The sequence below is a fragment of the Triturus cristatus genome, chromosome 10, assembly GCF_964204655.1.
Source record: "Triturus cristatus chromosome 10, aTriCri1.1, whole genome shotgun sequence".
Lineage (NCBI taxonomy): Eukaryota > Metazoa > Chordata > Amphibia > Caudata > Salamandridae > Triturus > Triturus cristatus.
The window spans coordinates 954,271,803-954,294,465 of record NC_140593.1 but is presented as its reverse complement, the minus strand read 5'-3'; the positions used below and the strand labels follow the sequence as shown (position 1 = coordinate 954,294,465).

The 22,663-nt window shown below is 48.5% G+C and overlaps 1 protein-coding gene across 25 annotated transcripts in view; it reads right to left on the bottom strand.

The window, feature by feature from the left end:
* Positions 1–22,663, bottom strand: part of OBSCN (obscurin, cytoskeletal calmodulin and titin-interacting RhoGEF) — a 1,809,553-nt gene that overhangs the window by 79,753 nt on the left and 1,707,137 nt on the right. The window lies entirely within an intron of this gene.

Below are 22,663 nucleotides of genomic sequence, written 5' to 3'. Positions count from 1 at the left end.
TGGGCCAGTGCACATCTGGTCAGAGCGTGTGGGAGGGGCCACTAGGAAACATTAGGAGGTAGGCAGGCACGTAGTGCGTCACTTAGGCGGCCCCTCCAGGGAAAAAGGAATAAGAATGCTGTTCACGGAGGGCAGTCAATGGGGCTCCGGGCTGGTGGGAGAGGGGGCCGTCCTGCTGGTGGCCCTGGACTCTCCGGCCCTACCCGAGATGCCGGTGCTTGGAGGAAGCAACTTGGTAAACGCTGATGCGCAAGGAAAGGCGCAAAGCAGTGTTTTGGTGGCCGCGTCTAGGGGGTAGATGACGGGTAGTTGCCTGAAATGGAAGCAATGGAGATGGGTTGTGTCCTGCTGGTACAACCCGCATACCGTGTGTCTCGGGAGCTCCTGAACTGTAAATACAATTGCAACTGTAACCTGTGGTTCAAACGAATACTGTGCAACCCAATGTTATCAATGTGTGTTGGATTGGATTAATAAAAGTTGGTCTAATGTTGACAGTGCGTGCATCTACAATTAAAGATGGCGTTATCTGAGAATTAATAAAGACTACGCAGTGAAAACCATCCACTGGTATGGTGCCTTTTGTGGTGGGAAAAGAGGGGGCAAGTGTGGTGGGACGAATTGCACGTTATATGCCTACTATGGTCTACAAGAGTTTTTAACCAACAATAGCTCTCCAGCTCTGCCAAGTAGTGCTGTGCGGCTCTTCGCCATATACATTACTGATGTATATGCAGTTCCAAAATGGCATGTTGGTGTCAGTCCCTGAACTTTTTCCATGCAACATCAATGTGTGCGGAACAGTGGCATAATATTATCCCCTGCGGTGCGGGGGGTCCAAGCTCCAGGGGGCCCCTTCTTGCACTGTGCACGGGCGGCAGGCCCCAGGCCTATGACCTCCTGACTGGGTCTGGGGGAGGGGGTGTGTGGGGGGGGTTCCCTCCATGTACTTTGCAGAGGTGCCTTCACAAGTTTTGCTATGCCACTGGTGCGAAATGGAAGTGATAAAACACCAATAGCAACAAATACAGTTCATAGTATGTTTCTAGATCTTTTGTTGCTTTTAGTCATAGGGCGAAGTCTGTATATGTGAAGGGCAGTGAGGAATCTAGTAGTGACAGGTACTTTTCTTTAAACTGAGAAGTGGGACAGCAGAGTTTGGCAAAAGTATCCAAAGGTGATCATGCAGCTGCCAAGCAGAGATCGGCAACAGGAATGAATCTGGAGAGGGTTGTGGATGTTGCAATGGCATTAGTGAAATTGGCAGGAATGCCCTCAGTAGCGTCTTTCTTGGTCAAGGCACTCCAGATCTTGAGACACAGCCTTGCCCTTCTTAGCCCTGGCAAAGGCTACAAATAGCTGATCAACTGTTCGGCCACTATGGGTGCAATTTATGTAGTTAAACACCACATGACTTGGGTCCAGTATATGCACTCTCTTTCTTTCTCCATATTCAAACAAGGAGAAATAGTAAGATGTAAGGGTAATAAACTTGACCATATGCAATGCAGAAACCACTTTCGGTTAGAAGAATGGGCAAGTGAGAAGAACCAAACTTATCCAGGTAAAAACTGGGAAGGGTGGACAAACTGACAGGACCTGAAGCTCTGACTCTATTCGCTGAAGTTATTACCAATAAGAAAAAGTTGCTTACTTGTTAGATACTCTTTCTATATACTAATGCCTCCCCTGTAGAACAAACCCAAGTCAAAGTGGATCAGGAAAATTTCAAAGATACAAAGGGGACTATTAGGATGGCGGGCGGACTTTAGTCCACCCGCCACCCTAGCGGTGCTGGGACCGGCCGCCAGTGGTGCGGCAGTCCCGCACCGCCAAATTAGGATGCCACCACCATCGTGGCGGTGGCATCCTCTATTCCCAGCATTGTGGCAGGCGTTGCTCACAGCACCGCCCGCCAAATTGCTGTGGCTGCACTGTGTGCATTTGTATGCACAACGTGGCAGGCACCGCGCGGTGCAGGGGGGTACCACAGGTGCCCCCCACCCAACCCAACATCTAGGGGGCCTGCAACTCTGGAATCCGCATGCCTTTCCGTGGCGGTGAAATGCTGGCATCTTAATATGGCTGGCGGTGTCTAGCAGACACAGCCACCATATGCAACCCTTTTCCGCCCGGTCGCGGTGGACGGTCTTGCCGTCCGGCTCGGCCCACCCGATATCATAATATGGCGGGGGGAAATGGGAGGCTGGCGGGGTTTGATATAGGGCGGATCGCTACCGCCACGCGGGCGGTGGCGATCCACCCTACATCATAATAGACCCAAAGTCACTGGTAGAGGGTGTTGGATTCATTCAGCTCCAGCAATGACATCAGACGATACCTCTGAGGCCATAAATCACCCACCCTGGTGCATCAACATCCGTTTCCCTCCATTATTTTCAAGTCCTCAAGGCGCGAGGTAGATGAAAATCGAGAAAAATTGCAGTGCCAATAAAATTGTAATTGCAGTTTATTATCTCTGCCTATAACACAATAATCAGGAGTAGGGCGGGTTGGTGAGGAATCTGCAGGTAGATAGTGTAGAGTCCTCCCCAGCGCGCCAGCATCCAAATGAATACACCACACATGGAGATCTGGATTGTACATCTTTATTCCTCATCATACAATCACACTTTGCTCTCTAATTACATCATAACAGTTAATAACTACATCCCCCAGCGAGTTATGTACTTCCTCGATTGAGTACACCTAAGACCGCAAGGGTCCTAGCACACAGTCTCACAACATTACGGGGCATATTTACAAGGTCATTGCATCACAGGAACATCACTTTTAATGACAAGTGGCTTAATGCCACCTTGTAAATATGCCCCTTTATTGCAGCAGTCCATGGTATTGCAGTGGGCGTTCCACCGCAACACTCATTGCTATTTACAAGGGTGCCATAAATATGAGGCAGCACCGAAAATAAGACCAGGAAAAACCTGGGCTTAAACAGGTGCAACAGGGAGACATTATTAAGTTCTCCTCGTTTTTGCTGTATGTGTTTGCAGAATGCAGCACACACAGAAGTTACAAATCGCCATTAGTGGTTGTTTATGTGCTGGAAGGTGTCCCTTCCTGTACATAAACAATCATTCCCTGCAACACAGGCGCCCTTGCACTATGGTGCAAGGGTGCCTGTACTGGCGCTTGGCAGCTACATTTAGCCCCAGCCCTAAGGGCAACGCAGGAATGTGCCGCATTTTTGTAAATACGGCACATCGCCGCGCTTTAACAGTTTCAAAACGGAGGGACAGCTACAGTATATTTCTTCAATGAGTCGTCAAGTAGCTCGCACTAGTCGGCAAATTAGTGAATCTCAACCACTTCATGCTACTCTGATACAGGTTGTGATGCTTGATCTGGACTGTCAAATGCAAAAACAACAGTTGATGGACAGAATGCAGAACAATGTCATACATTCACCCCAGTACAGAGATCTGGGCCTAAATCCATAGTTTTTTTGCTCACCATGCCATTCCAGTTTGGACTGTCAGGCGGAATGGCCTAATTTGTAGGTGCAAGAGCTGACGATAGCAGAGGTAGGTGTTTAAAATTTAACAAGTGCCGTGTGATGGACTGTCCAGGATGGTGGGCAGTCACCATGTGTCTTCTGCACGACAGCAAATGGAGTGTCTCTTTTCGGTTCTGCTTGACCAGGACTAAATCACCGTCATTGAAGACTGCCTCATGGGAACTCTGACGCCGAATGGCATACGTCTTCTTTTTGCAATTTCGAGAACTGTCAGTGTAGCAAACTTTGTCAGCACTCCAGGATCTGTGTACTGTCCATTTTGGCAGCTTAGGTCTGATGGCTCTGCCAAATAGGGAGATGGCTGGACTCTCACCCATTATGGAATAGGGAGTTGTCCGAGTCAAGAGGTGTCTGTCTACTGTAGTAGCGGGTGCCATCTTATAGCGGGTCAATACCCATTTTAATAATTTTATGATAGACTACTTGTAAACGAAATGCAAACTAAATGAAACGCAAGAAAGATACTACCTCCCACAGCGGAGCCTGTTGGAAGGTAAGCAGTGTTGCTGGAACACGGGATATGTTTTATTATGCCCACCGTTTTTGGCCATACACTAGATAGCCTTTGGATCTTGGCCACGCCCCACGAACTCGCCCCCTTTCAATGGTGGGCTGTTTAACAACATTGTCAGCGCGTCCGTACAGATCTGATATGAAGGCCTGACTAGCCCATGTTTTTCGTCCCTTGTAGGAAAATCTGTGCCCCTTTCATGAGGTGCCTGGGTCCTGTAGTAGTGGGTTCCATCTTACAATTGGTCAATACACATTTTAATAATTTTATGATTTTATCTCTGTCACGTTTATTTTAGTTTCCATTTCATTTACCAGTAGCCTACCTCTCAGAGGGGTGCCTGTTGGAAGGTAAGCGGGGTTGCTGGACCCCAGGTTGAATTCAAGTATGCCCATTTGTTTTGGCCATACACTAGAAATTAATCAGATCTTGACCACGCCCCCGGATTTGCCCCCCTTCAATGGTGGGCTATTTAACACATTGTCAGAGCATCAGCACAGCGGCAGTGCGCTGGTGCGCGGAAGGCACGTCTGAGGCAAGCTCTCCGTGGCCGGACCATACCTAGCACCATAATCCCTGGCTGTTTTCAGACTGATCCTACCCCCAGGAAATGCTTCACCTGTGAGACCTTAATGTCACTAAACACTGAAGGTTAAAGCGATAGTTGTGTGAAAGTTAACCCAGCTCTTATGATCACGTCTCCTAATTCTACTTGCCATGGCTGCATCAAGCTGTTGAATAACCTGTATTAGGGCAGCATTGATTCTGTTTTACAGGAACCTAATCTCATGACAAAGGGTCTCTTAAACCAGGTTCCTGTGCATAAGCACTCCTTAATGTGAGGTCGCTCATTGAACACAAAACCCAAGTTGCCACCCTCGTCAATCATTATAAGCCGGATATTGTTCTTATCTTGGTCTGGGCCTGAGGTGGGGTATGCCCATGTTTCTATGTCTTCATAATACCACTACTCGATCTTTAGGGCCAAGAGGGCTCATAAGAAAGGTGGGGGCTTAGTGATAATATATCATGATCATTTTTCTGTAAAGTTCCAAGTGACTCTATCAGAAGTGTGTGAAGCACTATTATTCAATTTTGAATTGTCCAATATTGGAGTGGGATGATAATTTACCGCCTGCCTGGACCTAGAAATACTTCTAACCAAGAGGTTACGTCCCTCCTGGAATCAGGTGTGCTCTCATCCAACTTCACGCTTCTAGGAGATTTTAACTTCTACTTGGAAGCACGTTCCAATAAAGATACTAAGACCTTATTGATTATTATGTCATGCGTCGGCCTTACACAGTTGGTGAAGTTCCCACTCACGGTGCTAGCCATACACTTGATGGTATCTTCACAAATAATCCTTTACTGACGCTTGTCGATGTTGTGCTGCTGGGTTGGCCAGACCGTAATTCCATCCTATTTAATATAAAAATTCCTCAAGATAGACAGAGTCCTACTAAATTTCACTCCTTACAAACCTACCGAGCTTGGTCTAAAATTGAAAAAGCCATATTTAACCAGCTTTTGACAGGTTTGTAGCCGGACTGGTCCAATGATTTAGAGCATCTTACGACTAATTTCTCAAAATAGCCTTCCTCATTCAGCCCATGCATTAGCGCCTGCTAAGACGTTTAGCTACCACCAATGTAAACCTTCGGCGCCATGGTTTTCTGATAGGCTGAGATAAAGAGAAAAAATATGCAGAAAACAAGGAAGAATCTGGAGGGAAGTCTACAATCATTCAAAGAAAATTAAATATAGACTGTAATACACTGTTTTTAAGTCTTTGATAAGGGAAGAAAAATCTCGGTATAACAACGAGGAAATAGAGTTGGCTAAAAACGTAATGAAAGATTTATTTTTGACAGTGAAGAACAAGTTACTTACCTTCGGTAACGATGTATCTGTAAGAAACATTAGTTAGTTAGATTCCTCACCTTAGAATATCCCCAGGCGTCAGACTGGATCCGGAAGATTTTTCGTCAGCAATACCCCTTGCGCGTCGCTAGGCGTCGTCTGCGGCTCCGCGTCCGTCGTCGGCGTCGTGCGCCGGAATGACGTCGGAGTACTTAGACGCCGCCCTCGCGCGCTGACGTCAGTTCTTGTACATAGCTTTCCGCACCAGGAACGCAGAGCCATGCAAAGACCGACACTGGTGCCAAAAATAAAATCTAGGGGCCTGAAAAGGATAACCTTAACCCTAGATGTCAGTTCGCAGAACGGGGAGGATGGGTGGGTCGGTGAGGAATCTAACTAACTAATGTTTCTTACAGATACATCGTTACCGAAGGTAAGTAACTTGTTCATCTGAAAGAAACACGTTAGTTAGATTCCTCACCTTAGAATAGATACCCAAGCAATACCATCCCCGGTGGTGGGTCTGCGAACCAAGATCACACCAGAAAGTCCTGGAGGACAGAACGGCCAAAGAAGCCATCCCTCCGGACTTGGCTGTCAAGGCAATAATGTCTGTCAAACGTGTGTAGCGAAGCCCACGTCGCCGCCTGACAGATGTCGTGCAAAGGGACACCCCGTCCCAAAGCAGTAGTAGCCGCTGTGGCCCGAGTAGAATGGGCGCGCAGCCAACAGGAGGGTCCTTTTTTGCCAAGGAGTAACAAATTTTGATGCACTAAATGACCCACCGAGAGATGGTTCGTTTGTGCACAGCTTTCCCCTTCTTAGCACCCACGTATCCAACGAAAAGTTGGTCGTCCACCCAGAACTGCTTTGAGCGGTCCAAATAAAAGGAGAGCGCACGTTTTGGGTCCAGACGGTGGAGCCTCTCTTCCTCTTTGGAAGGATGCGGAGGCGGAAAGAAGGTGGGCAAGGTGACAGACTGCCCAAGATGAAATGGAGTCACCACTTTCGGAAGAAAGGAGGGACGAGGCCGAAGGACAACCTTGTCCGGATGAACAGAGAGAAAAGGAGGCTTTGAAGATAAAGCCTGGAGCTCACTCACCCGTCTAGCCGAGGTGATGGCTACCAGAAAAGCAGTCTTAAGCGTCAGCAGACGAAGAGGACAATTATGAAGAGGCTCAAAGAGAGCACACATGAGAAATGTGAGAACAAGATTCAAGTCCCACTGAGGCATTACAAAAGGGACAGGAGGGAACGTGTGAGTAATGCCTTTTAGAAAGCGTGTAACTACAGGGGACTTGAAAAGAGAAGGCTGATCAGGAAGCCGCAAGAAGGCAGAGATGGCAGCAAGATAACCTTTCAGGGTGCCCAGGGCAGAGCCCTGCCGGGCCAAAGAAAGAAGAAACAGTAGAACCTCAGAAAGAGGGGCGGAAAGGGGATCCACAGCCTTTGCTGTGCACCATGCCACAAATTTGTTCCACCGGCAGGCGTATACCGTCTTTGTGGAGGGACGCCTGGCTGCCAGAATGATATCACAGACTTCAGGAGGCAAGTCAAATGGCATCAACTGCCGCCCCTCAATCTCCACGCATGGAGGTGGAGGCTGGACAGGTTCGGGTGGAGGACCGTCCCCTGCTGCTGCGACAGAAGATCCTCCCGAAGGGGCAGACGCATCGGAGGATCGGTCAACAAACTGAGTAGCTCGGGATACCAGTACCTTCGTGCCCAATCCGGAGCCACCAAGATGACTTGGGCCCGGTCGTGCCTGATCTTCTTCAGCACTCTGGGCAGAAGTGGTATAGGCGGAAAGGCGTACAACAGACCGCAACTCCACTCGTGACGAAAAGCGTCGCCGAGCGAGTGCCGCCTTGGAAATTCCAACGCGCAGAACTGCTGACATTGCGCGTTCTCTTCGGTGGCGAATAGATCTAACCAAGGCTCTCCCCACTGCTGAAAGAGACCTTGCGCCACTTCGGAGTTCAGACGCCATTCGTGATCCATCATGCACCGGCGGCTGAGTTTGTTTGCTCTGGCGTTCAGAGAGCCCGCCAGATGTTGAACCACTAGGGTGACGCCCTGGTGTTCCAGCCACGTCCAGAGGCGCAGAGCCTCCTGACAAAGGATCCACGACCCCACCCCGCCCTGTTTGTTGCAATACCACATGGCGGTGGTGTTGTCCGTGAACACCTGCACGACACTTCCCCTGACAGAGGGAAGGAAGGCTTTCAGTGCAAGTCGGATCGCTCTCAACTCCAACAGGTTGATGTGGAGACGAGACTCCGCCGGAGACCAGAGGCCTCTGATCTCCGCCTCTCCCATATGGCCACCCCATCCCAGGAGGGACGCATCCGTCACTACGACATGCTCCGGTTAGGGAAGGGAGAGGCTCTTGCCCTTGACCCAATCGCGGTCCGTGAGCCACCACTGCAACTGCTGTGCAGTGCCCTCCGAGATCAAGACATGGTCGGACAGGTTGCCGTGATGCTGGGCCCACTGAAACTTCAGGTCCCACTGCAGAGCCCGCATGCGCCGCCTGGCGTGATGCACTAGTAGGATGCAGGAGGCCATCAGCCCCAGAAGCCGCAACACTAGCCTGACTGAAACCCAGGATAGAGGCCGAAAGATGGGAATCAGGGCCTGTATATCCCGGACCCGCTGTTTCGGCGGATAGACCCGGAACTGCGCCGAATCGAGAACCGCTCCGATGAAGAGGAGCTTCTGAGAGGGACTCAAGTGTGACTTCGGCACGTTGATGGAAAATCCCAGCAAATGCAGGAGATCCGCCGTAGTCTGGAGGTGGGAGACAACTGTCTGGGGCGAGCCCGCCTTCAACAACCAGTCGTCGAGATAGGGGAAGACTGGAACCCCTGATCTGCGCAGATGAGCTGCGACCACCGCCATCACTTTCGTGAACACCCGAGGGGCACTGGTGAGGCCGAAGGGGAGCACGGTAAACTGAAAGTGCTCTTGGCCCACCGTGAACCGTAGGTAACGCCGGTGGGCCGGCAGGACGGGGATGTGGAAATATGCGTCCTGCAAGTCCAACGCTACCATCCAGTCTCCAGGGTCTAGGGCAGCTTAGGGCAGCTAGAACCTGAGCCAAAGTTAACATCTTGAACCTTTCCTTCCGGAGGAAGGCATTGACGTTCCGGAGGTCCAAGATAGGGCGTAGGCCCCCTTTGCCCTTCTTTGGAACCAGAAAGTAGTGGGAATAACAACCACGACCTACTTCTGGGCTCGGAACGCGCTCGACGGCCCCCTTGGCCAAGAGGGCCGAAACTTCCTCGTGGAGAAGATTCAAATGATCCCCCGAGATACGGTGGTGCTGCGGTGGCATGGCTGGAGGGGTCGTCTCGAAGGGGAGGGAGTAGCCCCTTCGGACGATTTGCAGCACCCACCTGTCCGATGTGATGGACCGCCAGTGGAGCAGGTGATGGCGAACTCTGCCGCCCACTGGCGTGGAATGGGCCTGAAAGCTCGGACTAGGAAGGCTTTGAGGCGGATGCTGCCGGGGTGGATGTGGGCTGACCTCGTCGTCCTCCAGAACCGCATCGGCGGAAACCACGTCCGCGACCGCGCGCAGGTTGGTTCTGCGGCTGGTGGCTAGGCGTACGTGAGGAGGCACCCCTTCCTTGGCCACGAAAGGGGCGAAAAGCGGAAGTGTGCGACCGCGGGGCCGAGAGGCCCAAGGACTTGGCCGTAGCCCGGGAGTCGTTAAAGCGATTCAGCGCACTGTCCGCTTTCTCGCCGAAAAGGCGAGTGCCATCAAAGGACATGTCCATGAGGGTGCTCTGGACATCGCCCGAAAAGGACGTGGACCACAGCCAGGCGTGACGTCTAAGCGCCACTGAGGTAGAAATCGCCCTACCCAGCGAGTCCGTAGTGTCAAGCCCACATCGGATAGCATGTCGCGCTGCATCCCTCCCATCGGCCAGAGCCTGGGTAAGTCGTGTCTGGACCTCCTCCGGACACAGGGGCAGCACGTCCTCCACCGTATCCCACAGAGAGTGGGAATAACGGTCCAAGAGGCAGGCGGTGTTCAAAGACCGCAGGCCCAAACTAAGGGAAGAGAACAGCTTTTTGCCAAACTGTTCCAGCCTCTTGGAATCCCGGTCCGGCGGAGCGGTCGGGAAGGAGGATTGGGAGGTAGAGGCCTGGATAACCAGGCTCTCGGGGTAGGGTGTTGGGACAGAAAACTGGGGTCGCCCGGAGCAGGGCGGTGGCGCCTGGCGACGTTCCTGTCCACAGGAGGAACTGTGGAGGGCTTGGACCAGGTGCCCTGCAGAACGTCAGTGAGGGCCTCATTGAATGGCAGCAGAGGCTCAGTGGAGCTTGCTGTAGACTGAAGCACCTCAGTGGGGACGTAAGTCCTCACAGCCACGGCAGGCAGCTCGAGCCCAAGGGCTGCGGCCGCCTTGCGCGGCACCACAGAGAAAGCAGCACCCTCCTCCGAAGCCACAGTCGGAGGAGAGATGAATCCAGTGTCTGGAGAGGTATCCAGGCCACTGGCCTCCCCCAGTTCATCTGCCCAGTCCTGTGACAGTTGAGCCTGAACGGCCATAGGATCCTCGGATCCCTCCCAGTTGTCCCCATCATCCGATTCCTGGTATGCAGGAGGAAGGATCGGAGCCGGGCGATAGACAAAATGTGTCTCCAGCGGCGCCGAACGCGGCGTCCATCGACGCCGTATCGGCGCCGGGCCCGGAGTGGGACTGAACCGGGGCTCGACGCCGAGCGGAGTCGGCGTCGGAGGTGGTACCGGTGTCGACGCCGGCGGAGGAGGCGTGACGAGGTCGACCGGCGTCGGCGGGGACTCGGGAACGGGTACCTCGGGCGCTTGCGGCATCGAGGCCGGAGCCGTCAACGGCGCCGGGGCCGGAGCCACCGGCAGGCAAGGTTGCCCAGTCGGGTCCGCGGGGCCCGAAGGCGCGCCAACGGGCGTCGACGGCGGAGCCAGGTTCCTCATGGCCGAGAGGAAGGCACTGACTTCCGCCGGCGTTGCGTCAGTCCCAGGGACCGGTGGGTATGGGGACTTGCGCGGCGCCTGCGGCTCGGCCGAGTCGCGCGACCGGCGAGGGGAGTCCGAAGAGCGGTGTCGCCTCTTGGACTTCTTGGAGTGCTTCGACTTACCCGAAGACTTGGATCCCGACGACCGATGATGACGTCGGCTGCGGCTCCGCGACCGATCCTTGGACCTCCTCCTGGACCGGGATCGAGAGGGGCGCGGAGCCGAGTGGCGAATCTCGAGAAGCTTACGGGACCGCTCCCGTCTAGCCTTCGAGGTCAGGGCCTTGCAGTCCGAACACGACTCCGCGTTGTGGTCGAGGCCCAAGCAGTAAAGGCACCGGCGGTGATGGTCCGTAACCGACATCAAGCGGCTACAGTCAGCACAGGCTTTAAAACCAGGCATCCTACCGGCACCGGAGTTGAGACAAGATCAAAAAGGATCGAAAAAGTTAGTCAAAAAGTGACTAAAGGGGTAGCTCTCCCGGATCTGCGCTTGCTGGCGCGGAAAAAAGAAGAACTGACGTGAGCGCGCGAGGGCGGCGTCGGAGTACTCCGACGACGTCATTCCGGCGCACGACGCCGACGACGGACGCGGAGCCGCAGACGACGCCTAGCGACGCGCAAGGGGTATTGCTGACGAAAAATCTTCCGGATCCAGTCTGACGCCTGGGGATATTCTAAGGTGAGGAATCTAACTAACGTGTTTCTTTCAGATGTAGCTTTCCAATGTACCTCCCAATAACATTTCAGAAAGTAGATTTTCCTTTTGCAGCTGATTGGGCACTTTTTTTCCAAATAAAACTGAACAAATTTTTAGCAAGTGTTCCCTTTTTTCCATGTACCTTATAGAGGAAAGTAAATCAGTTCTTCAAAACATGGGGAATGTCACCTTTACCAAGGGGAATAAACACTGTAAAGAACAAGTGATAGACTTGATCAAAGTCACAAAATCTGGCTCACTGAATGACCCTCGCTCTGCTTCCATCATGCATTTGGCTCCTGAGGTCATTGTCAACCACCTTACTGGAATCTTTAACAACATTTTTGCAATTGGACAGTTTCCTACACAATGGAAAGGATATCCATACTCCCTCAAATTAAGAAGCCTGGTTCAGACGCCAGTGATCCCAATAACTATTGCCCCATTTCTAGGCTATTTTGTCTTTCCAAAAATCATTAAAATTAGCCAGATGCTGGTTCAAGGCTTTTTCATACAGAAACAAGAGCTCATGGACCCTACACGATTTGAGTTCAGGAGCTGTCACAGCACTGAAATTGCCCTGATGAGGGCCACTGGGGAAATCAGGCTTATCTTAGGAGTGGTATGGCCACCATTATCTATTCTTTTAGACTTATCAACGGCATTTGATACGGTTAACCACAGCCTGCTGATCGACCGCCTCAATAGCATTGGGATAAAGAGTTCTGACTTGTGTCTTTTGAGCTCTTTCCTAAGCAGAAGGGAACAGACAGTGTGTCTGAAGGATTTTGTATCTGACACCTTTTCCTTGCCCTGTGGGGTTCCCCAGGGTTTGTTATTAAGCTTGACTCTGTTAAATATATATGTTAAGACTCTTGCAATAATTCGGCTTCTCTTCAGCATTGTACGACAATGATACTCAAATTGTCCATCCAATTGTTGATTGCCAACATACAATTGTGGAAATTGTTACAGGTGCTGTCAGTTGAATCGGAAAAGGATACTACAAACATTTTCTAAAATTAAACTCCAGCAAGAAGGGAGGTTCTTCTCTTTGGGAAGGATACCTTCTTCTTGACACCATCATGCTGGCCACATGATTTAAGATCCTTACCATCACCAGTCGGAAAGGTAAAGAACTTGGGCATCCTAATGGGCAATAAGATAGCCTTTGGGGACAAAGTGAATGCTACCATGTTAGTGTCCTACACTCTTAAAATAATAAATGAGTTTCTCCCTTACATTCCTCTTACCTCACAAAAAACTGTGGTAACTGCCCTGCTGCTGTCAAAACGTGACTACTGTAACAGCATACTGCAACTGCATATTAAGATATAGCCTAACAAACTGCAGTCTCTTCATAAGGCTGCTGCAAGGCTGCTCCTGAGAATCCTAAAATGTCATTCAGCTAAGCCTGCCTTACAGAAGAGTCACTAGCTTTTAGTAAAACAAATAATAATTTGTTATGCCTTGTGCATTACTTACAAGGCCTTGCACAGTTCTGTTCCAAAATTCCTGAAAGACGGGCTTCAATGGTACCATTCAGATAGGCTGCTCCATACAAGTTCCACCAGGAATATCACTGTACCTAAATTTAGGTGCTCTTCTTGGGGCAGACGGAGCTTTGTGGTAGAAGCCTCTAAACTCTGGAACTTCCTCCGCCCACACATCAAGGCATTGCCTGACTTATTGTCCTTCAGAAAGGCTCTGCTTAATACTTGGCTTTTTAATAATTAGTTGGGCCATCTTTCTTCCGCATTAGAGTAGCACTTAGATGCCTGCGGATAAATGTTGCAATTTAGAAACAAATATTTGTTATTTGACTGATGAGCATGGAGGGCTTGACACAGGGCGTACTTTAATTCAATCCCCTCGATTGATGCTCACTGAATTACTCCACTTGCGTGTACCCATAAATCGTTCCACCACACCATTTTCTTGGGTGAACTCTTTTGATGTTTGATAGTCATTCTGACTAGGAACTCTCTGAATTCCTTGCTGTTGAACAGCAGACCATTGTCAGATTTGAGAATGGCAGGGATACCCCACGCTGCAAAGATGTTTTCCAATCGCTCAACAACCTGGTCAAGGGTTGTTGATGATAACTCCTCTAACAAAAGGAAACATGAATACTCATAAATGACTACCATGAGATGAAGTCTGTTTCTTAGGGGCCTAAAGAAATCAGCTGCAATCCTTTCCCATGTCTTTGCAGGAAGGTCAGACATGGTCAGTGGATGTCGTGTCACATTGGGGGAAAGGCAGTTGCAAAGATGACCCTCTTCAAGTTCCCTCTCAAATCGTTCGTATAAGCTCGGGAACCACACTCAGTCTCTTAGGCTCTTTTGGTAGCTACAGTGCCAAATGGGTTACTTCACTGACCTGTTGTCTTAGGCTGTCAAGTATGACAATTCTTGATCCTCTCAATATAACACCTACCTTGGTCAAAGACATACATTTTTGAATTTTTGAAATTCAACATCTTTAGAAAGAGGTTAAACATTCCACCTCCAAAATTGAGTGAACATGAGGTCTTTGATGATAAGCATGTTCTTGTCAGCATTAGTGGCCTCAATAATCTTTCCAATTGATAGGGTCTGCTGGCGTACTAAACTTCATTAGGAAGTTGATGTATTCCTCAGCTATTTTGGATGTCGAACTGTGACGATGTAGCAGTACTCGTGAAGAATAGTCATCAGGGTTATGGTCTTTGCAAGAGTATGATTATGCCATTGTACACAAGCCAGGTAGTCTTAAACCCCCACCTCTAAATGCAAAGGGGGCATCTTTGCATTTGGATGTCCAAAGATGGTGAGTAGCGCTTGGTGGTCTGTTGTGACAGTGAAATGCTTTCTGTACAGAAACACTTGGAAATGTTTGCAAGCCCACACTACAGCCAGACTCTCCTTCGGCTGACAATAGGCATGTTCTGTGTCAGACTGGCATTGGCCACAATGTGTGTCTGAGCATGCGGATGACCAATATGTTGGACAAGGATTGTCCCCAGCCCCAAAGGGCTCACATCCACTGTGATCTCAGCCTGTAGTTTGGGGTCAAAGTAGGCCATCTCGGTGTCATTACAACTGCATGCTTTATTCTTTTGAGGCTTTGATCACATTCAACAGACAATTGGAATGGGGCATTTTGTTTTGTCAACTCTCTCAATGGGGCACTTACAGTAGCAAAATCACGATTGTACCTTGAGCAATAACTGACCATTCCTAAGAAGGATCGCAGCATGGTGACATCTTGAGTGTAGCAAGTAGCTGACAATGCTTTCAATTTATCAGGGTCAGCAGTCATTCCTTATCAGTAAATGTGTGTACACTCACACTTTGCTGCATTCAGAGTGAGACCTGCATCTGCAAGTAGTTGGCACACTTGTGTCAGAGCCTTATCATACTCCTTTGGCATTGCTCCAAATACCATTATATCATCAGTGTAGATAAAAGCATTTGTGACAGGTTCAAATATTCGACATATAACATTCTGAAATATTTCTACAGCTGACAACACTCCAAAACTCAACCTTTTGTATCTGAACAAACCAACATGAGTCAAAAAAGTAGCAATATACCTGCAATTCTCTTCCAACTCGAGTTGATGATATCCCTTGTTCAGGTCAAGATGGGAGAAAACTTTAGCACCGTTCGGTTGCATGATCATGTCCGCTATGTTTGGACCAGGATGTCTTTTCCTATTGATTGCTTTGTTGCCTCGTGCATATCAACACAGTGAGGGTGCCATGTGTGCATTTGTCTTTTTTTATACCACCACTATTGACGACACCCTTGGCGTAGGACCAGTGGAGCGCTCAATGATCTCATGCTTCAACAGCATTTCTAGTTCTTTCTCAATGGCTTCTTGCAACTGGAAAGAGGCTCTGCGGTGCTTCTGGGCAACAGGACAAAAGTCCTCACTGATGTGAAGTCACACTTTCATTGTTTTCAGCCTGCCCAGGCCGTGAAATAATGACAGGAATGGACTCACAACTTTAGGCAGAGTGTAATTGATAGATACCAGTCCCATGTCAGCAGTGGCGGCAAACTGAGTAGGTAAACACTTGACAAGCTCCTTGAAGAACCTTAATTAGGCTTGCACTGATACTGCTTTATGTTTCAAAGTCACTGTGCATGACCCTTGACTCTGCAACGGTTTAGAAGCAGCCTACGTGCATACTTTTTGTGCTTGATGGGTTGAGGCATGGCACAGGAGATAGACAGTTGAACTTTTTGACTAGCATGATGTTAATTGATGCACCACTGTCTAAAATACATGGTCAACGGTTACCCCATAACCTTTATTATAATCTTGAGAAAATGTCCCAAAAAGTTTCATATGGTGGTTTGCTTTGGTCATTTCTTTCTTCCTTGTACAGAACCAGACCTGCATGTGCATGTTGGTTGTACGCTGATGGAATTGACGAACGAACTGGCGCTTGATAATGACTTTGACGGGCCTCTGTGGGATGAACTTGATGACGATCAACTTCATCTGGTTTCTACTTAGTGTAACTGATATCGCTTTTTTGCTTTGTGGGCTTGGCGTGAATGCATCTGGAACTTTCTGGCATCCATTTTCTCTCCTCACTGTGACATAGTTAGTTTCTCTTTCGCTTTGCAGACTGTTATGAAGTGGTTCTCCTTATCGTAGCCTCTGCATGTTTTGCCTATTGCGGAACATTTGTCTTCATGTGGAAATGAAAATCCACATTGGGTATACAACCTTTTTTTCTTTGTAGACATCGGCTTGCATACGTCTACTCGGTATTTGTTCTGACTCTGGTCAACACTGATTCACTTTTAACTGTTCCAGCTTACATGTCAGTGCTCGTCGATCCACTCTTTTTTCGGCCCTGGCAGCCATCAGTACTTACTCTAAGCTGAGTGTCTCTCTCAACATGTGTCTTCAGAAGGAGTCTGACAGACAGACATTAATAACTCAGAAACATATGGCTTCTTCATCACTGAATTCAATAAACTTGCAGTGTTTGATTAGCACACCAAGTATTTCAACAAACCCATCCCTAGTTTAACCAGCTTGCTGTCGTGCTTGATTGAAAATGTATCCTTCATAGTCAACGTCTGGCATTAGATTTAACTTGAATTTCATACCATCAAATCAAAGAGGCAGTGGAATTAATCAGGTTGTGATATTTTCTTTAGCACTTCTTTTCCTACGTCACCGGCAAGCTTCATTAGGTACTTTAAGATTTTCTTATCATCCACTTCTTCTAGGGCATCGATGAAATCATCGAACATCTCGATCCATTCACAATATCTGGTGCAAATTTTCTGCTTCTTCGCCGTGTCTAACGGTGGTGGTGGCTTCAGAAACACAGCTGCATCACACTTCTCTCGCTTTTATAATCCATATTTGTAGAGCGCAAATATATCACCCCTTATGGTTTCAATGTGCTGGGGGCCGTCGGGGAGATTATGTGAGCTAATACCCAGATTCACATGATCCTGAGCCGAGCTGCCACTTGCGCAAGGGATTGAACTGTGAGCCCTGTGCTCTGGATTAAACAGCTCTGGCTGCTGCGCCACACCTCTTTAATTTCTACTGTCATTGAGAGTACATGCTTTTCAGGTTTTGGCAGTTGTCCTTCTGGGCCGGTAACTCCTGTAAGCACTGGCTGTGTGCTTATATTTGGGTCATTTTCTTTGGACCGCATCAAGCCTGCATTGTTAGGACATGCCTGATCTCCCAACTGGTTTTCATGCCTTCATTGGTTTCCTCTTGCCGGTTACAGCTTAAGTGCCCTTCATCCTTCTTGAGGCTGGCCAAGCATACGTGATCTTGAACCAATTGGGGTATCCCTTGGACCCCTCCAAACGTCTGTAACTTCTCCAACATTGTCTGACATCAGAAGTTGGTTCTGCTGCAGGCTTTCCTTTAATTGCTGACTACTTCTTATCCAGTATTGTGCTCTACATACCCATTGCTGATAAGCAGGCATTCTCAGGCAACACAACTCTATATCCTGATGATGATCCCACCATTTTCTATGGGATTCAAACGCCGTCGACTCGAGCACCTTGACAACAACATAGTTCAATATAATCAATGTATGTTGGTGCAATGGTGCTTTCACTATATTCTTTGAATTACTTGTATTTTGACCATGTTTGTTTATATATGCCGGAGTGCTTCTAACTCCATTTCTTGTCAGTACCCCACTTTCCTTTATGTTCTTTGTATTGAAAATTTAAATGGTTATTTTTCCATAAGTACTTTATGACATGGTGTTTATTACATCTCTGTGTTGATTTGTTTTACTTACTTGTGTTGAAAGGGACCACTGTTCCTTTATAATTGTACTTGGGTCGTCACGCCTGATTGGAGGTCATAAGGCGCCATCTTCTATTTTTGACGCTAAGTGATGGTTTTGTCTGTCGTACTTGCTTGCCACTGCTATCAGCTTATTGCATTGTACCTGGTTGTGGCTGCCTTTAGCACTTGCTTTGCATCGATGATGGCTCTGTGTTGAGCTGTGGTGCAGTATCTCATCTTTTGGCCTTAACAGTGAGTTTCTGCTTTTTTCTCTCCAGAATGCGCTCCTCTCCAGGGCGTTCAATTTGTTCATGTGGCTGGAGCGGGGCTTCAATTCCACACACGCCAACTTTGTGAGTGCCATGTGCGCCCAATTTCGATGATAAGCACATCAAAGAGTTTGCTGTACGTTGCAAAATTCCAGGGAGAGTAGTCTCATTTCTTCGGGGCACAGATGCTGCACTCATCGCCAGTTGTAGTGTCCTCCCCAGCCCAGGAGTATGACACACATGGAGCTCTGCATTGTACGTCTTTATTCCTCAGCATACAATCACACTCTGCTCTCTGATTACCTCATAACTGTTAATAGAGGAAGTACATAACTTGCTAGAAGGTGTTAAGGTGTGGTTATTAAGTCTGTGCAGAACCGCAAGGGTCCTAGCACACATAGTCTCATGACACAACAGATAGAGTATTCTCCAGAAAGATTGTTACCACAGTTAAGAAACTTTTTCTTCTGATGCATTCCTGTACCTGCAGATTCCTCACATGTAGAATAGATTTCAGTTATCCATCAACCATCCTTGTGGGGAGGGTATAATTTAAACCAAGAAACCTTGCAAGATGATCTAGTGATGTTTCCACACCTCCACATCAAGGCAGTAATGCTTAGCAAAGGTATGCAAGGAAGCCCACAGCATCACCTTACAGATTTCTGCTATCAGGACACCTTAAGCAAGTGCAGACGTGGTGAAATTATCACTGATGTAATGGGCCTTGATCCCTTCAGATGGCTCTTTCTTGGCTAAGGCGTAACAAGCCTTTATGTATAAGATGATCCAGTGGGATAGAGTCCTTCTGAACTGCCTTTCCTTTTTTTGGCTAAACAATAGCCCATGATGAGCTGCTCATCTGGCCGGTATTCCTTCGTGTGGTCCAGGAATTATTTAACCACCCACCTAGGGTCCAACAGATGCAGCCATTCCTCCTTCTTCATAGGATGAGAAGAGGGGTAGAAATTTGGAAGGGTGATGGATTGGGAAAGGTGGAATGAATTGACCACCTTAAGGAGGAAAGCAGCCTTGGTTCACAATACCAACTTGTCTGGAAAGAACGTAGTGAATGGAGGATGACAGCTAAGGACATGTAACTCACTGACCTTTCTAGTAGATGTGATAGCAACTATTCTGAGGGTCAACATGCAAAGGGTACAGCTATACAGGGGCTCAAACGGAGTCCCTATTCAGAACTAAGAACCAAACTCAAGTTCCATTGGAGTGGGAAGGAAAAGGTTAGTCAGACCTCTAAGAATGTGTGTGACAACAGAGGACTTAAAAAGGGATGGCTTATTCGGCAGACAGAGGAATGCAGACAAGGCAGATACATACTCCTTTACAGTGCCAACAGCAAATCTCCTCTGAGTCAGGGAAAGTGTAAACTAAAGCACTTGGGATAAATTATTGCATGGTGAGCGAACAATTGTGTGGATTCCTTGCATGCCAAAGTTACACCACCTGCCGGAATAGGTCATTTTATCTGTGCATTGCCCCTTCACTAAATTGATGTCTTCCACCCCCGATGGGACCTGAAAGGAGCTCAGTTTTCCCAACTCAATCTCCAAGCATATAGGTGGAGGCCTCGGAGAGTGGGGTGCAGAACCATTTCCCCTGACTGGCAGAGAAGATCTAGCCCGAATGGCAGAGGGCACACGGAGAAGCTCAGGAGGTCTGCATACCACATCATTTTCAGCCAATCTGGGGCTATGAAGATGACTTGGGCCCCGTCTTGGCAAACCTTCCTCAGAATCGGAGAAATCAAGGATAAGGGAGAAAGACATAATGTAGCTGAAAGTTCGACTTCAACTGAAAAGAGTGCATCAAGTTTCCCCTCAATGAATTCTGGAGGGTGGAGAACTGCTAGCATTGAGCATTTTCCAAGGATGCAAATAAGTCTACCTGAGGTGTACAGGACTACTATCAGGAGAAGATGCCACTTGGCAAAAAAACATCGGCTCAAGCTGTCAATACTGACATTCAAAGGCCCTGCCAGGTGAGTGGTGGTGAGCCATATACTTTGATGCAGAAGAAGTGTGGTAAGGAGGTCACAGAAAACCCACCAGAGTGCTCAATGCAGTGGGAGTGGAGAAACTGTGGAAAAAAGGGGGCATCTGTCAGCGGTGGCGAAACAGCGGCAGCAGGGCAACATGGATTGCCAGAGCCTGCCTCGGCTGGGTTCTTTGACTGACTAATTCCTCCAGCCAAAGCAGGTGATAAAGCAGGGGGCTCATTACTGCCACCTGTTTTCAAGGACCCCACACTCAGTTTCCAAACCCGCCTCCAGACTCAGCAACAGCCCAGCAAGCTGCTGGCGGCCTGCACATACAGTCCACTCCTAAAGCCTACAACCACAGCCGCACTGCCTACCCTGTCCCCACCTCCTTTGGGGAAAACAAGAAGGGTAGCAGTTGGAAACAGAAGTAGCACACAGCAGGCTGCAACCCACAATTCACAGACTTGAGGTGAACACACAACTCCCAAGCGGCGTAAGATGCCATTAGGGCATCTGCACTAGGGGAGGGTAGCTGGTAATGTGGAAGCAGCTGCATTAGGTCGCAGTGAGGCTTGCGACCCTGCGCCTCCCTGGGGCATTGTTGCACTGCTGTCACGCCGGAGGTTGTTGCTGCACTTGCTGTTACGGGACCAGATGCTTTCCCTCATCAAAGGCAAAAGTGTCCGAAGCATCCAAGCATCCAAGAGCTGACATGAGGAGGTGGAAACTAAGCATAGTTAAGTCAGTGAATAAGCTCCCCCTACAGAGCAACTCCCTCACCAGGGCTCACCAGGGACTGAGCAAGGGGCCCAAGGGCTTAGAAACCCAATGAGATTAGGAGAGGTAAGGGAGGGCATTCCCATCAGGCCTGCCAGGAAGACACGCATTGTATAACCCTCCCAAATAATGCGTCCCACTAGTATTATTGAGATTGGGGTCGAAGGAGCAGCCAGGAGGAAGTTTAATATTTGGGATCCACAATTCTCAGAATGGTGCCCCTAATCCAATTGTACCATCTTGCAGCTTCCAGACGAAAATATATACCAAATATAGCTTTCTGAAGGAAGCAGGATCCACACTTTATTCCAGCAAAGAGGGCTTAACTGGGCTATTGACCTCGTTGCAAGCAGAAGCCATCATCTACCATCTATAGGGGACCCCATCCCAGCCTGATGCTTCAATTTTAACTAGTACCTTAGTACAAGGATAGGAAAAAGGAGAGGGGGGCAGCAGTCAGTTCTCCCACAGCCATAGCAGTTGGATAATTATTGACACAAAGGAGGGAAAAACTTAAAAGAATGGATGGGCGGTAACTTGGACTTATATAATGCGAGATTCTCAAGCCCTCTCGCCCAGGTGCCCTCACCGCAAGAGTTTGATGACAGCGTCTACTTCAGGAATGACCTATAGGAAGCATAACAAACATGCCAACTACAAACAGGATAATACAAAATCCTTCTGAATTTGCGGGAAAAAATACAGGCCCACAAAATCCAGCTGAAGAAGAAACACAAGGCCCCCATATAGACCCTATTGACACTATGGTCTTAGGAAAGACCTTGTTCAAAACAGCATTGCGTCCTAACCTGGCGACACAGCAGGCAAAGGAAGTATCAAATATTGTGGTGGAAAGCCAGCCCACTGCACTGCCAATTCCCACAGAACCTACATGCTGCCTTGAGGCCAATGACAGGCAAGAGCACCTCAACCAGCAAAATTCAGAGTTCATTCAAGCAATATCAAACGAAATATCCTACCTTACATCTCAGGAATGGGAGGAGATGGTAGCTATGTATGCAGAGGGAACTTCCCTCACAAGCAACATACAATGTATTAAACCTAAACCATGTACAGAACAGAATCCACAGGCAAATAGCTTCCTGGTGTTTAGTAAGTCTGACCCGGCGCTAACAGTGGATGCTCGGCAATATCAATCGAACAAAATGGACAATCAGATTTCACTGCTTAACCTGCTTGCAGTCTTTGTTGCTAACATACATGGGAAACTTGGCGATCTTAACAACCTCATTAAACAAGCCCAGTCTGAAGTGCAATTACCACAACCAAACTGCTCCTGTGCCCGGGTCCTGGATAAGCTATCCTCCCTCCCTGCCATGATAAGCGACCTACTCATGGACATAAAACAAACAACTAACCCAACAACAAGAGCGCTGACTTTGTACTCCAATCTGGAATCCCGGGGACTATCACAAACTAACATGCACAACTTTCCAATTGAGGGAAGACTGGACCAAAAAACTAATGCTGCAATCACGCAAAACACCCAATCCCTCAAAGAAGATCTAAATTTCCACCCAAACACTCAAGATGACATCCTGGCTAGTACCAACAGAAACTTGCCAAACATCCCTAAAGCCTCAGGGCAATATATTGAGGCTCAAGTTCAACGTAAGCAACGGAGGCAGGGCCGGAATAAAAAAAAATTATACAAGCAATCAGCTTGCAGAATACCCCATATTTAGCACAGTAGCAAGGCCTT